A 16664-nucleotide genomic window follows, 5' to 3' on the forward strand; every position below is an offset into this window, starting at 1 on the left:
TTATTAAATAGATTTTTTTAAAATATCGTTTTCCTTTAATATATTTGTTAATGTGGTTGATGTATGATTTTCTATTACAACATTTTCAGAGAAAGTGTATGTTTGTGCTTCATGCAACATCTATAAAAAGTTGCTTTTAGATCAAAACAGGTCCTGAGATATGAGAAATGGTAGGGTGTCACAGAGACTACTTTCAGCAATATCAGTGAGCTACTGCTGCTGTGTTACAATACTGAAAACCCAAGTCACTGTCCTTGAATATTAGATGTAAACGAAACACATGTGGAGTTTGGACTATTTTGCCGGTGCACTGACAGTGACCTGGCCAAAGAGGGCAAGAAAGAGCTAATATTGGATCATAAATTCAAAGGGTTCCGAATAGGTGCCCCCAAAATACGTTTGACACAAGGCCGCCAAATCCCTTAAGATGTCCATGAACCAAGCAACCATTCCCATTGTAAACCGTTGCTTAAGAGCAGTGTGGGCAGTCCCTAGATAAGACACCCCAGGTACCTGAACATTTGAGATATGTTGAGTGACCGAGGTGGCCTCCACTGCTCTCGCTATCTCAGCGCATCACCTTTACACCCAAATGAGCCGTCTCCAACTACACGCACAGTAGATCACATGCACGCGAACTTTGAACTGTCATGGACAAGGGTATTTCTCAGTACTCAGTGCGTCCCAGGCACGGCTGCCCCACCACTCGGAGGCCCATCCAGCTCACTCGCTGCTCTCCATGAAAATGATGCTTGTAACCGGTGCTCTGCATCAGGGCTGCCCAACTTAACACGCATCTGCATACAACGAACCTCAGTGGACTTGATCAACATGTTCATGGGTTATTCTGAAAAATCACGCTGAAACGTCCCTCCTGAAACCACTTTGGACACCCTTGCCTAGAACTCTAATCTCATCCTACTACTCGGTAGCGGCTTCCTATAAAGAATGAATATAAAAAAATAAACAGTACACACCCGTAAGACTACACTCTCTCTCCTGGGCCCAAATGTACTAAGGTTTTGCGTAGGCGTTCTTTGAAGAAAAGCAGTGCAAACGGGCGCTGTCGTCGACTATATGCTTTAAAGCCCTGTGGGCGCTCGTGCAAAACTATGCAAATATGGGCCATAGTGTTAACTCTTGGAGCTGCTGCAGGCCAACATCTGCCAACCTCTTTACCATTCCAGGAATGCAGAAAGTTGCATGCGTATGGGAAGCGCGGGGAACGTTTTCATCTACAGCATTCCCCGTACAGTGTTTTTACCGACTCGTCTTTAACATACATGGAATAATATTGCTATCTATGGAGCACGCACGCTAGTTTTGAAAGACAATTTACTTCTTTAAAAAAAATCCGGAGATTACAGCATAGAGCGGAGGGAATGTAAGCAGCATTAAGGTGAGTGCTTGAAATGGAAACCTATTAAATATCAAATTTGGATATATCTTGGAAATCACAGTACAACAGAAAGCTGAGTTTAGTGAGTGTTTTAGCGAGAAACAGTATTTTTCCTCTCATATAGCTGTTCATTTTCATTCTTGCAGTCCTGTACTTGCCATTATAAATGCAGGACTACAAGTCCCACAATGCAACGAGGTGTGTATGCTTTGAAGCTAGGACAGTCTGCAACCCTCTCACATCACAGGGCATAGACTAAATGTTCTGCTCTCCTAAAGTGTACTTCTCAAGCTACCCATGAGTGTGCATGGAAGGGATAGGTTATAAAAAATAAAGCATATGCATTATATTGGTCGGAAATGTACATTAGTTGCACTAGCGCATTCTAAAATGTAGAAAAAGAACTTCACGTAATGTCTGGCCAGTGAACAGAAGATATTGACAAGGGCTGTCTTTTTTATAAATTATGGTTCAACCTCCGAAGCACTTCTCTTACAGACTGGGCGCTTAAGGTGTTTGCACTTTATCCACTTTAGAGAATACACAGTTGCCAAAACAGCGCCCAGAGAAAAACCCGGACCAGGCAACAGGATATGTGATGCATTTAACGCTGGAATGTAAACACTTCATTTGGAAAAAAAGTAGGCTGCAGGTGCTGCTTGGGCAAATAAAGCGATTGCATTTTAATGATAAAATGCAAGCAATGTTCCTGATGTTAGGCGCCAGGCAGACGGGCCTTCCTCTGGTACAGCAGGACAAGAAGAGCTAGGGGGCATGGCCCCCACTTCCCAATCAGCTCCACCACTTACTAGCGCTAAGGCACCCTAATTCACAATATTTTCCAACTAACAAAGGTCAGTGACTTAGGTACTCAATGCTGGCGTCTGTGAGAAGCCTGCAGTGCACAGTTTAATGTCACACTTCGAAACCTATTGCAGAATTCAGTCATTAACAATCCGGTCTTCTACAGTGGTGCGAAACGACAAATCTGATGTAGTGAACGCTGTATAAAAAAATATTCAAATTACAATAAACATTTTTGGATAGCACTCGTGGCCCTGCTGGGCAGTAAATAACAGCTGCTACTAAAGAAGGCACTTTTGAACCAGTCTGGTGTACACTGCGGCAGTTGCGGCTCGTGGGGTGTCGCGGGGGGGTGTATCGCGGAGGTGGGGGGGGGGAGTTTTGAAATAAAATTAAAAAATCCTACCTGAGCAGGTCGGTCCGCTGCCTTGGGTCCGTTGGCGCAATGGCGCCTACACTCGGGAACAGCCACGCACACATCACTGACTGCTTGCAAGTGGGCGTGCATAACCCTCTCAGCCAATCCTGGCGCTGCTGGCAGCGCCAGGATTGGCTGGGGCACGTTTTACACTCCGCCCGCCTGCCCATTAGGAAACCGAGGTTTGAGCCTTTGCTCAACCCTCGCTCTCCTAATGGGCATGCACCAGAACTGCAAACACAAGTGCGCATGACTGGGCACGGTGCGAAAATTCGGCCTCCGTCCCCACTCATACGCACTTGTGCATTGTGCTGCTCCATGCCCCTGGTGACGGTCTGACTGCATGTCAGTCAACATGACGCCGGACCGCCCACGGGTGGTCTGACGTCATGCTGACTGACATAATTGTCAGTTGTTCAGTCCAGCAAGCTCCCGTGAAATTAAATAGTTTGCCCTGCTTTATTCCCTCACCCGGGCGTTTCTTTCGCTTTCCGGGGCTTCTTCTGGTCGCGCGCTCCGGCTGCCGGGTTTCCTGTCACTTGTGAGGCTCGAAGAGGTTAAAGGGAAGAAGAGAAATGGGCAGCCGCGGGTCCAAGCAGGGCTGGCTGGTGGGGCTACGCCCCTACGCCCCAATGGATGCACCGCGGCTGTCACCCAGATGTAGCCCAAGTGTAGCCCAATGACAGAATGTCCCAGAGTGTTCTTAAAAACAACTAGAGAGCTTACTGTCTTCATTATGACAAAAGTATGGCACACCTGAAGCCATCTTGATTGGAATAAACTGGTAACACTTAAAACATTTAATTTAAAAAGGAACACAATGAGGGGGTTCATTTTGCCATAGAAATTATGATTAATGCTGAAGAAAGAAAATGAGGGCACATTTTGAGTGACTTCTCAAATCCTCTTCTATTTCATTAAAACATTCTGACATGCAGACTGAAACATGCACTTTTAATACCAGGAGCAGACTTCCATGGTGAACAGTAGTTTTACTACAGTGATCTAATGAGCAACTAGAGTGTTAACATTCAGAATTTATGGCAAATGTGTGACATATCTGAATACCTTCATGATGGAATCAAAGTAAAAAACTGAAAGCATTTCCTACTGAGGAGACTGCAGTACATGAGGAAATTAGGAAACTTCATAACAAATAAATCTCCCAAAATGGCCACCAGAGACAAAAGAGCCCAAATGTAGCCCAAAATCACCCAGATGTAGCCCAAATATAGCCCAATGACAGAAGTGTGCAAAACACTTATTATTTTGTGTTTTTGCAGTGTTATATAGTGCAGACTTGTCAGGTATTGGAGTGCTTTACATGAGCATTGGTTACATCACACAAGAACAAATTCATTTTGGTTGTAGACATGGGGAGACTAAGTGATTTGACCAGAATCACAGAATGTCGAGCTGAAGCAGAAACTCCAACCTGGTCCCCAGTTGCAAAGTCTGCAGTTCTGGAAGTAACACCACATCCTCTCCCCTAAGTGCAACATTTAATCAAGTGGTCAACTGGATAAAAAACATAAAGATAACAAATAATTTAAAAGTGCTTTGTCGCTATTTGAAAACTCAGAAAATATGTCCTTATTTTAGTCTTTTAGAGCACTAACCATAATTTTGATGCCAATAAGACCCTCTCATATATGTAATTTCTAAAGGAAATGCTCTAGGTATTACAGTTTTGATTACATCAAGATGACGTCAGGCGTTCCACACTTTTGTAATAAATATAGAATGTTAGCAATCTAGTTGTTCATTAGGATACTGTTGAGAGGCAGAGGCCAGGGGCACGGACTCTGAAAATTGAAGGCAGGTAGGAGGGTGCAAAGGCAACAATTTAACCACACTGAGCAGGCAGGAAGGGCCGTGGCAGCACAACAGACTATGGAGGGCAGTGGAAAGGGGGGCAGGGGCAACAAACCAACAATACAGGACTTGCAAGAGAGGCTGTGGCAATGTAATAGACCATTGTGGGCAGAAGGAAGAGGCAATGGTAGTACAACCATACATGCCAACAGACCCGATTCAGCCAGGAAACATCCAATCTTTTTAAGCTCAAATGGGCTTTATTTGATCTGTCTCCTGTCTACAATCTCCTCTTTTTCAATGTAACTCAAAGGGGAAAATCAATACCCCAGCTTTTTTTCAAAATCTCCCTCTTACCAAGTTCAAAATGTTCGCAAGTATGGTACATTGGATCATGGAAGGAAATGGGGTAGGGACATGGACTTGGATAACAGAGGACAGGAGGGACATGGAGAGGTGCACCAAACTGACCCTGCAGGGCAGGCATCCATAGAAAGCAAGAGGGAGGGGACAGGACCATGCACATGGACAACAGAGAACAGAGGGGCAAGAGGCAATGGTAGCTAGCTGACCATAATGGACAGACAGGAGAGAAAGCTGCAGCATAACAGACCATAAAGGGCAGGAGGGACGGATCAGGGGCATTACAATGGAACAGACAAGCCAGGAGGGAGGGAGTAGGGGTCTGCACATGTAAACAGAGGGCTGGGGGCAAGGGGGCAGGGCAGCAAAATAGCCATGGAGGTCAGGCAGGATGGGCACTAGAAGCAAGACACACCATGAAGAGCAACAGTGAGACTGTGATGGCATACACACAGACCATGGAGGGAAGGTGGGAGGGGGTCAGGGGCAGCTAACTGACCACACAGGGAAGGTGGGAGGGGCCATGGCAGCACAGAAGACCATGCATGGCAAGTGGGAGGGTTAGTGGCAGCACAATGGCTATGATGGGCAAGAAGGAGGGTGCAGGGGCATGCACAAAGGACGATGGAGGATAGAAGGAAGGGTCAGGACCTGTGCACAGACAAGAAAGTTCAGGAGAAGGGGCCTCACAACAGACCGCACGGGGCAGGCAGGAGGAGCAGTTGCAGCACAACAGACCAGGGAAGGCAGAAGGGTGTGGCAGTACAATGGACCATGTGGACAGGAGGAAGAGGATAGGGGCATGGCATGTGGACAGGTAGGGTGGAGGTGACAGGGACAGGTTACAGTCATCTGACAATGCTAGGCAGGTGGGAGGGGAGTGGCAGCTCAACAGAACACTCAGAGTAGATGGGAGTGGCAGGTCCATGGAACATGGTGGGCAAAAAGGATGGAGCAGGGGCATGCACAAAGACATCGGAGGGCAGGGGGAAGGAGAATAGGGGCAGCAAGCTAAGCACAGAGTTTAAGCAGGAAGTCAATGATGGGACATAGAATTGGGCAATGGAGGGCAGGAGGAGTGGACTGGTACATCATACTAAATTGAGGGCAGTGGCAGCACATCAGACCATGCATGGCAGGAGGGAGGAGGCTAGTCCATGGATTCACACAACAGAGGATAGGGAGGAGGGGGATGGGGCAGCAAGCTAACTGTTCAGAGAAGGCGGGTATTAGGAACTTTATTGTTTTTAAAACGTGTGTCTGTGCGAACTACTTAAAATATGAACAAGTATGGAGCATAATCTCACTTTTATTCAGGAAGAAGAGGACGTTTGTGACTGTGACTCTGGGCTCACTTGGCAGAAACACCCCCTGACCCTCCACCCCCTATCGCAAAATGTAATGCCCGTGAAAAGGGTAGGTGAACACAGTGTTATATAGAACATAGTCCTGAGAGCACGATTGAAAATGAAAACTAGATATAGTGTATGGTATAAACTATGCACCAAAAAGTGTGATATAAGATGAACCGGGCGTGAAATATAATATGCAATACATTGTGTGCAATGACAGATTCATTGGAGAGCGCGAGATAGCACAGGCACTAGCGCGTGCTATGCAATATGCGTCTTGGAGTGTAATATGCACAGGGCAGTGTTGTGTAACCTAACTAGTCTCTAAAGTTGTAATATAAAATATGTGCTGGGGAGTGTAACGTTGCATATGCACTGTGACAAAGATATGGATCCCAGATTGTAATATGTATGGCATAGCACTGTGCGTTATAACATAGGCATCGAGGAAGGCACGTTAGATGGGGCAATATAACCCGTGCGAAGACAAGTGTGGCATGACATATTCACGGGGTGGTGTTACAGTGCACATGGGCTAGAGAGTGTCATAGCATATGCATTAGCTAGTGGAATACAACACAGAGGTGTGTGGCACTCAGCAGGCAATGGTGGGTGTAACACAGCATTGGGCTCTGCCAGGAGCGCGCTGTGACTCTCAAGTGATGTTCGTCCCCTTTCCAGAGAGTAAAATAAAAAGTATTACACATCCGGCAGTGGATGTGTGTTTTATTAATCGTGAGGGGGATTCTTGCATAGTTTTGGTCGAATTTTTGTCGAATCCCCTTTGAATGGCTTGGTGTGCATGTGTATTAAATGTGCCCGTCAATAGCTACCCATGTTTGTATAAATAAACGACAAGGTTGTCTACCGGGATTAGGCACGGTAGGGCATCAGACATGTCAGAGCTTCACTAGTGGTGTAAATACATTCCACGTGGATTCATTGTATGCATAGTCGCCTTTTAATGAATATCACGCAAATCGTCATGGTGATAGGTACGTACGGTTTGTCCAGCATGTCCTAGGTGTGTCTATAAATATATATTTTTTTTAAATAATAAAAAACAGTGGCCGGCCCTGGGGATTGGGGTCAAAAAAATATAATTAGAAGACAGGCCCTGGGGGATGGGGTAATCAGGGCCAATAAATTAGAAAAAGAAGGGGAACCACACAGCCCCCCTTCTTAAAAAATTAAAATAAATAAAATACTGGCATTGTGCCGGAGGCGACGCCCCCTCCTTGCAGCACTCTGCAAACGCGCCCCCTGGCGAGTTGTAAGTTGGGGAATTAAATCCTCTTCAATACTGAGGGTCCCTGAGGGCCAACTAGCCCAACAGGCATCTCCAGTATGCGCCAGGGAGCTGCGCTGCAGACAGGCGTTCTGAGGCCAAGCCCCTTTTTACACCTCTCTGCAACGCAGCTCTGTGGCGCTTACTGGAGGTACCTAGTGGTCTAGTTTGACCCTAGGGACCCTTAGGATTCAAGGGGACTTAATCTCTCAACTTAGAACAGCCACAAGGCGCGTTTACACAGTGGTGAAGGGAGGGGACGGGGCCTGAGGTGACGTGTGCAAACACGCACTATGGCACGTTTTAAATTGGGGATATAATTTCCCTTCAATACTGAGGGCCCCTGGGGGCTAACAAGCCCACCAAGTGCTTCCAGTAAGCGCCACTGAGCTGCATTGCAGAGAGGTGGTCCAGGCCGTGCCACTTTTTACACCTCTCTGCAACGCAGCTCTGTGGCACTTACTGGAGGTACCTAGTGGGCTAGTTGGACCCTAGGGACCCTCAGGATTCAAATGAACTTAATCTCCCAACTAAAAACGGACACAGGGCGTGTTTACACAGTGGTGAAGGGAGGGGACGGGGCCTGAGTTAACGGGTGCAAAAACGCCCTGTGGCCTGTTTTAAGAGGTAGTTTTAATCCCCCTGCCCTATTATATACTAGGGGCTTACAGAGGAGGTCATGCTAATCACAGGGGGACCCCAACGCATAATGTTCCCTAGTGTATGTAGGTGTTTTCACTGTATTCTAAGTGTCTTTTAACATAGCACTGGCTCTAGGACTGGTTAGTCAGACTCAGTTACCACCAGTATCCGTCTGAAAAGTTGAGGGTACAGGATGATTTTGCAACAAGGCTTCTTTCTGCTCTTCTTTTTGTTCTTTCTGCACGTTATCCTTCTTCCTGCACTTTTCTTCGTCTTTGAGGACTTCTGTTGCTTCTTTCTGCACTTCTTTTTTTTCTTTCTGTGCATTTTTTCTTCTTTCTTCACATGTCCTATCTCTGTAGGCATAGTTAGAAATTAGCATTTAAAAACCTTGAAATTCACAGAAAAAAACATAGGTTTCAGGCACGTTATAGTTAGGAATTAGCATTTAAAAAACCTCAGAAATTCACTGAAAAAACCATAGGTTTCAGGGGTGTTATAGTTAGCTGGACTTTTCACTTGTACAAAACCATTGAAATTCCCCCGTTATAGTTAGTTCAGCTAACTATAACTCGCGCGCCTGCAATGCACTGCTGATGATGTCACATATTACATCACTCATGACATGGTCAGTGACATCACTCATGACATCACTGATGACATCTCAAATGACATCACTGATGACATCACTGATGACATCATCCTTGTGATAGAGTGGCAGACCTCCTCTCACCCTAATATAACCTTTGATACACACATTTAAAAATAGAGACTACAATTTTCAAAACAATGGACATACCAATACCAGTTACAACAACCTCTTCAGTAATTCTAAGATCCACATACACATCCACTCATTCACCAACAGTCCTATACAGTCACTCATACATGTACTCACTCATCATATGTACTCATACACCGATACATCCTGTTACACAATGCCACTCATCCATAGAGTTACTCACACACATAGACACTCATGCTAATAAAGAATCAAACATACATTTACTTGCATATACAGTTATACACATACCACCACACTTACTTCTACGGAAACTTACACATACTTAGTTTTTTAAACAATCACTTATAGAAACACATACTTATTCATACAGGAACTCTTTCAATCTCTCACTCTCACATATACTCACTTATATACACCAATAGTCACATATACTAGTTTAAAACATATGTAGTTACTCATAAAGACAATATTGAGACAGTCATTCATTCACTAACACACCCATACACACACTCATCCACCCATACAGTCCTGCACACATGCTGTCTTCAACACATACAAACAGTGAGTCACTCATTCATGCAACTATGCACTACGTAATACCCCCCACCGAACCATGCTGACACTCAGACTGATATTCAAAAAACCAACTAATAACCTATATAGACACCCATGTAGCTACTCACCAACCCATGCAGCCACTTATACACAAAGTGAGAGACTGAGACAGATATTTACATATTTAAACATTACTCACTAAGCCATGTATTCACTATGATACACTTAATCAGTCAGTTACACAATCAATTTTTCAAAAACAAATCATCCATTTAGACACTTATATACCCATTTATTCTTCCATCGACCTTGAGATATACATATATAAAACATATTTAATTTTCAGAAAAACACACATTCACTGGATGATGTCATGAGTGATGTCATGAGTGATGTCATTTGAGATGTCATCAGTGATGTCATGAGTGATGTCACTGACCATGTCATGAGTGATGTAATATGTGACATCATCAGCAGTGCATTGCGGGCGCGCGAGTTATAGTTAGCTGAACTAACTATAACGGGGGAATTTCAATGGTTTTGTACAAGTGAAAAGTCCAGCTAACTATAACACCCCTGAAACCTATGGTTTTTTCAGTGAATATATATATATATATATTCACTGAAAAAACCATAGGTTTCACACACGTTATAGTTAGGAATTAGCATTTAAAAAACCTTGCAAATTCACTTAAAAAACTATAGGTTTCATCCATGTTATAGTTAGCTGGACATTTCACTCGTGAAAATCCATTGAAATTCCCCCGTTATAGTTAGTGCAGGCAACTATAACTCACGCGACCGCAATCCTCTGCTGATGACGTCAGATATTACATCACTGTATTTAGACATTTATTTACCCATGTCTTCTTCCATTAATTTTTAGCTATACATATATTACAAATATTTTTTGTTTCAGAAAGACAAATATGTCATCAGTGATGTAATATCTGACGTCATCAGCAGAGGATTGCGGTCGCGAGAGTTATAGTTGCCTGCACTAACTATAACGGGGGAATTTCAATGGTTTTTCACGAGTGAAATGTCCAACTAACTATAACATGAGTGAAACCTATGGTTTTTTAAGTGAATTTGCAAGGTTTTTTAAATGCTAATTCCTACCTATAACGTGTGTGAAACCTATGGTTTTTTCAGTGAATTTGCACGTTTTTTTAAATGCTAAGTTATGTATTTTTTTTTTTAAGGTTTTTCACCGTGCGCCCACGTTACGCAGTTCGCGGAATTTTTCAGTTTCTACCGTACGCGCACGCTACGCGTACTCCGCGATTTTTCGCAAAAAAGTTAAAGGAAATTTTGGCCCTTGAGGGTCCTTCTGGGACCCCCTGACAAAGGCTAGGGGGTCAGGAACTGTCCACCCTGCCCCCTTTTCACCTTCTCCACCTTTGTTTTTCACCCCCTCAGACTGCGAGAGACACTTCCTGGTTTCAACCGATTCGAATGTTTACTAGGATCTAACAACCAATCAGAATCGCGCTCGCGCTCACGCACGGCAGCGTGCGCGTACGGTAAGTTTTACCGTACGCGCACGGTGCGCGCTTATAGATATATATATGCTTTTAAATGCTATTTTCTCAGGAAATACTGAACAGATTTACACCAGACCTGCAAAAGGCACATCCCTGACCTGAGGACTACCTCTCTGCCAAATTTCAAGTAATTCTGTTCAGCCGTTGGGGGCTGTAGCTTGGACTAAAGGTCCTATGGAAAAATGCATGGGGAAAACGCGTTTTGGGACCCCCCCTTTTTCTCAGCCCCCGCTTGACGAATCCCCCCGTGACTTTCAGGGAAGGAGCGGAGCGGAGCGCCCCACCTATTTTGAAAATATAGGCGCCAAAGTTATTCCAAATAGAATGTTGCGGATTTCCTATGGAAACACGATCCTAACTATAACTATCTACTGGCGACCGCCAGTAGATAATATATATATATATATATATATATATTCACTGAAAAAACCATAGGTTTCAGACATGTTATAGTTAGCGGAAATTTTACTGATAAAAAACCAATGAAATTCCCCTGTTATAGTTAGTGCAGGCAACTATAACTCACGCGACCGCAATCTTCTGCTGATGACATATGTGTCTTTATGAAAAAAAAATATTTCTAATATATGTATAGCTAAAAATTTATGGAAGAAGACATGGGCAAATAAGTGTCTAAATACAGTATTAGCATCAGCAGAGGATTGCGGTCGCGTGAGTTATAGTTGCCTGCACTAACTATAACGGGGGAATTTCATTGGTTTTTTATCAGTAAAATTTCCGCTAACTATAACATGTCTGAAACCTATGGTTTTTTCAGTGAATATATATATATATATATATATATATATATATATATATATATATATATTAACAGTGGTAAATTTTACAAATAAATCTCTCATGGATACTGAAATTAAAGTACTAAGACTGGGACTTACATTCTGTCCAAGCAATCACCTGGAATATACTCAAACCAGAATTGACCTTTTCAGCTTTATACGTAAGCTGAAATTACATAACTATTTTAAACTGAGGTCGAACATTAGGGATCCTAAAATTGGGTCACTAAGAATGACAGTCACTGATATATTAACGGGTAAAGACTTGCCAGCAATTGAACTTCTGGAAGACCTCAGATTAGAATGTAAGGGCAATCTGGATGCCACTGACAACATGGCAGAAAGAGCTAGGAGAGTAGGCATTGAACAAGAGAGGGAAGAGAGTCCATTCAAGCCTACATCCCTTTTCAATCCTCAAATGCCACTAGATGCCATTGATGTCTTTTCGGAGGCCATGATCAATGATTTATTAAAATTCAGGTAAAAAAAGACTGGGCACCGAATAAGAAGTAACTTAACAATCACAGAAAAGACAGCATTGCAAAATCTAATGAAGGATATGTCAATAATAATCAAACCTTCTGACAAAGGTGGTAACGTAGTCCTTCAAACCAGGGAACGTTACTGCAAAGAGGCCCTACGCCAACTTTCGGATCAAAAACACTATGAAAAAACAACCAGTGATGTTTATCAAAACAGCATCAAATTGTATGATGAACTAATCCGCAAGTGGTATGATAAATCCATGTTGGGGACAGAAGAACATATGTTTCTTCGCAGAACAATCCGGTGGTACCCACCTTTTACCATATCCCGAAACTACACAAGGACAGTGTGGATCCCCCAGGGCAGACCGATTGTCTCGTCCTTAAACAGTTTGACAGAACATCTATCAATGTTTATTGACCATTTCTTATTTTCTTTTGTGATACAACTTCAATCTTATTTCAAAGACACTAAAGATTTTTTTAACAAAGTTTCAAAGATAACATGGGAGCCTACTTATCTATTAATGGTACTAGATATTACAAGCGTATATACTTGTATAGATCATAAGCATGGTATAAAGGCTGCACAGTTCTATCTGGAGAAACGTCAGCTACGTTATCTGGAACATAATCAAATGTTGATAGAGTTTTTGGAGTTTTGTCTCACGAACAACATCTTCTTGTTTGAGAATCAATATTTCAGACAAAGATCTGGTACGGCGATGGGCACCTGCTTTGCCCCCAGTTATGCGAACTTGTTCGTTGGCTGGTGGGAGGAGCGGGTGCCCAAAACCTATATAGGTCAGAGTAGTGGCAAAGTGGTGGAGTGGTATCGATATATCGATGACTTGTTCATTGTGTGGCAAGGGACAATGGATTCGGCTCTTGGATATGTCGATGCCCTCAACAAAAACAATCTTAATCTACACTTCTTGGGAACAGTGAGTCCAGTGGCAGTGGACTACCTGGATCTGAGGGTGTTTGTAGAGGATGGAAATATACATACGGCATTATACCGCAAATCTACAGCGGGTAATTCCACATTGTTTGCCACCAGTAATCATCCACCTAAACTCATTCAGAGTATTCCATACGGCGAACTTGTCAGATTAAAGAGAAATAGTACTAGAGAGAAGGACTTTGAGGCGGCTGCCACAGAGTGTATTGCCAGATTCACTGTGAGGGGGTACGAATCGGTAGCCCTAGAAAAAACTTTGCAGAAGGTGCGAGGGATTCCAAGAGACAGACTATTAACAGATAAACAGAAACTGACTGAGAAGGACAATAAGGGCAAATTCCGGATGGTCACCCCTTATTCTTCAGAGGCTAACCATCTGAAACATATGCTTAAAAAAAATTGGCACATTTTGAAAACAGATAGTGTCATCTGTGACGACATTCCGGCCTATCCTTTAGTAACTTTTAAGAAAGCAAGGTCTCTACGGGATATGATGGTAAGAAGCCATCTAGAGAAAGTACCAGAAAGAATGAACACTCTAAAAGAAATGAAGGGATTTTTTCCCTGTAGTAGGTGTAAATCTTGCTCTAACAGCAGAAGGGTTCTATCTTACAAGATACCAGACACAAGGAAAACAAAAGAAATAGCCAAGTTTATAACCTGCAGTAAACCGTATGCGGTATACTGCTTGGTATGTCCATGCGGGCTACGCTAAATAGGTAGCACTATACATCAATTGAAAATCAGGATACCATCAAAGTGATAGAAATCAATTACAATATTTTGGCTTAGACCACGGGTACTCATAGTACGGCCCGCGGGCCGCTGGCGGCCCGCCTGGCCTTCATCGGCGGCCCGCGGACCCTTGCATACACATTCATACAGTATGCAAATTCCTTCCTGTAAACAGAGAAGATGGCCGCAGGAGCATACGTAGTGAATGCGTATTCAATACGTATTCACAACGTTTGCTCCTGCGACCATCTTCTCTGCTTATCTTGCCTCTGATTGGCCTGGGCCGCTGAGACGTGACGTGACGTCACACACGGCACCCGGCGCGAAGCACAAGCCCTTTAAAAGTCAGCTGTAACTAGCGCTTTCACAGCTGACTTTTAAAGGACCTTTGAAGAAGCTTCCAGCGTCCGTGGCGACGTCGACCTCCTTGCAGCCCGCAGCCCCGGGGAGAATCTTCATTGCAGCCGGAAAAACTCCGATATCACTCAAGCTGCAGGTAAGTGTATGTAACCGCTTCTGTTTTGTGTTTCTATGCCCGCCGTCTTTTCTGGATGTGATTGAGGGAGAACAAGTAGAAGAGCTCTTTTTCAATGGATGCAATCGTTCCTGTCTTTGCCTTTCATTGCTTTCTTGCCCAAATTTGTTTAAAGATGGGCACGCCATTAGCTGGGTATAAGATTGTAGGCAAGGCATGGTTGGAGAGCGTGCAGAATGATCTCCTTGCACCTTTCAGGTATCTTGGCTGTGGAATTATGTGATATTACAGGTAGATAGATCTCCGAATACCCTGCTGTGTGCATCTATGTGTCACGGAAAGTTACTTTGGTATCCATGGCCCTGTGTGTGCGCAGGTTTGGGAAGGCAGGACATTGAGAGCTTTGCAGAAGACTCCGATGCTGCTGAGGTCGGGTGTAACAGACTCCGATGCAGTACCAAAGCTCAGATACCGAGCAGCATTGGAGAGGCACAGCGGGATGGGACTGAAGGTGACTGAGCGGGAGGGGCTGACGCTTCAGGAGCAAGGGCATCTATTCAGCCCTGAATCACGCTGTCTGCAATTTAGAGGGGCCTCACACATTCCTTTTCTGCCCAGGGCCCCAAACATCCTAGAGCAGGCCCTGATTACCCCGAGGCAGCACGTGTTTACCTTCACAGAGCTTAATTACTGTCACTAAATTGTAAGCAAACCTCGGTTCTTCAAACATGCAGTCTATAATGTAATTTAAAAAAAAGAAATGGCACAATCACACCCACACTGATAAACAAACTATTGTGTATCTGTTGTGACAACTCACTGCACACAGGAAGCAGAATGTTAGCCGTGTGAGGTTCACAAAGTGATAGCAACCGAATCTATGGGCTCCATAAAGCCTATATGTATCTATATGTGACTGTGTGGCTTTAATATGCAGGCGTGTGCCCCACAGATAATGCAAACACTCACTGTACTGGAGACTAAATGTATCCCCTGACCATCCTGTGTATGGCATACTGACCATCTGTCTGCAAACATTGCGTAATTTGTTGTTCTGTAATTACATGAAAAATCAGGAAAATAACCCCAAATTATGCGAAAAACTTCCCCAAAAACACAAAAGCTGCAGGTAAGTTTTTAATTAGATGTGATTCAATGTGTGTGAGATTAATGTGCTTTGAAGAGAAATTGTGATGATGTGTAATTTCTTTCCAGTAATTGTAAATGTATTGTAATTGTATATTTGGCAACTTGCAAACTAGTATCTAGAATGCTGACATTTTATATAGGCAAACCTTAATAAAATCCTTTTCTGAGAACTGACTTGAAATGAATGTTACTCATTCTATCTGCTGTTTTGCTAGTTACTTTTCCCTGCCCGGGATCTAAGTGCAATAGTCCGTATACGATATTTGTCTTTTCTGGACGGTCACCCTGTAACAGACAGCGCTGCCTCATGTTGTGAAAGGGGAAGTTGCTGCAGCATAACAGAATGGAACATTGCCTGCTTTAATGCTTCTTCTCGTCCACCGCAGCGTCTTCTCGCCCAAAGCCTCTTCTCTGCCTGAGGCCCCTTCTTCGCCACTTGGATTAGGCCAGCAGCAGCTCCATCACCACATCTGCCTTCATCTTCACGACCAGCTTGATTTCCATCACCCTGCAACACCAGCTCCCCCCGCAGGTTGATCTTTGCACCCCGAGAGGTAAGCACAGCATCCTATTTTAGTAGGCAATGTGATGGTCCTTACTTTCCCGGACTCTTTCACCCTGCGCCTTTTCTCAAGTCTCACCATCTCTCTTTCTCCCCACCTGTCTCAGATGCCATTGTAATAATGTTAGATCAAAACAGGAACTCGCATATGAGAAATAGGAGTGGTGTCACAGACGTTACTTGCAGTAATATTAGTGAGCAGCTGCTGTGTTACAATATTGAAAACACTATTACTAGCCATGATTACAAAATGTAAACACTGTTTTTTTTTTAACTAATAGGACATCTCTCATTTCTTTGTGAAGTGAATTGTCCTTGATTGATGGGTGCATTTTGGTTGATCCTGTTTTGAGGTAGCTTTGTGGGAGACGTTGAATGTTTTATGGATTAAAGTCGTGGCAGCTTTGCCTTGCATCCTTGTTTTTACTTTCAGCTAGCTGGAGATATTTAAGAATGCAGCAAATCAGCTGGCATAGACGGCAAAGTTGAGCTACAATGTTTTGTTAAAATTGTCACATCAAGCAGCAGATGATGTATTATGTGTCAGATATGGCAGGGCCCACTGCAGG

General features: G+C 43.7%; 1 long non-coding RNA gene across 1 annotated transcript in view; it reads left to right on the forward strand.

The window, feature by feature from the left end:
* Nucleotides 1–16045, forward strand: part of LOC146870340 (uncharacterized) — a 283437-nt gene extending 267392 nt beyond the window's left edge. Inside the window, exon 5 of the long non-coding RNA XR_014959378.1 lies at nucleotides 15920–16045. This is a non-coding gene — a long non-coding RNA (uncharacterized LOC146870340). The remainder of the gene's footprint in view (nucleotides 1–15919) is intronic.
* The last annotated feature ends 619 nt before the right edge of the window (nucleotides 16046–16664 follow it).

Source organism: Triturus cristatus, chromosome 1_1 (assembly GCF_964204655.1).
Source record: "Triturus cristatus chromosome 1_1, aTriCri1.1, whole genome shotgun sequence".
Taxonomy (NCBI): Eukaryota; Metazoa; Chordata; class Amphibia; order Caudata; family Salamandridae; genus Triturus; species Triturus cristatus.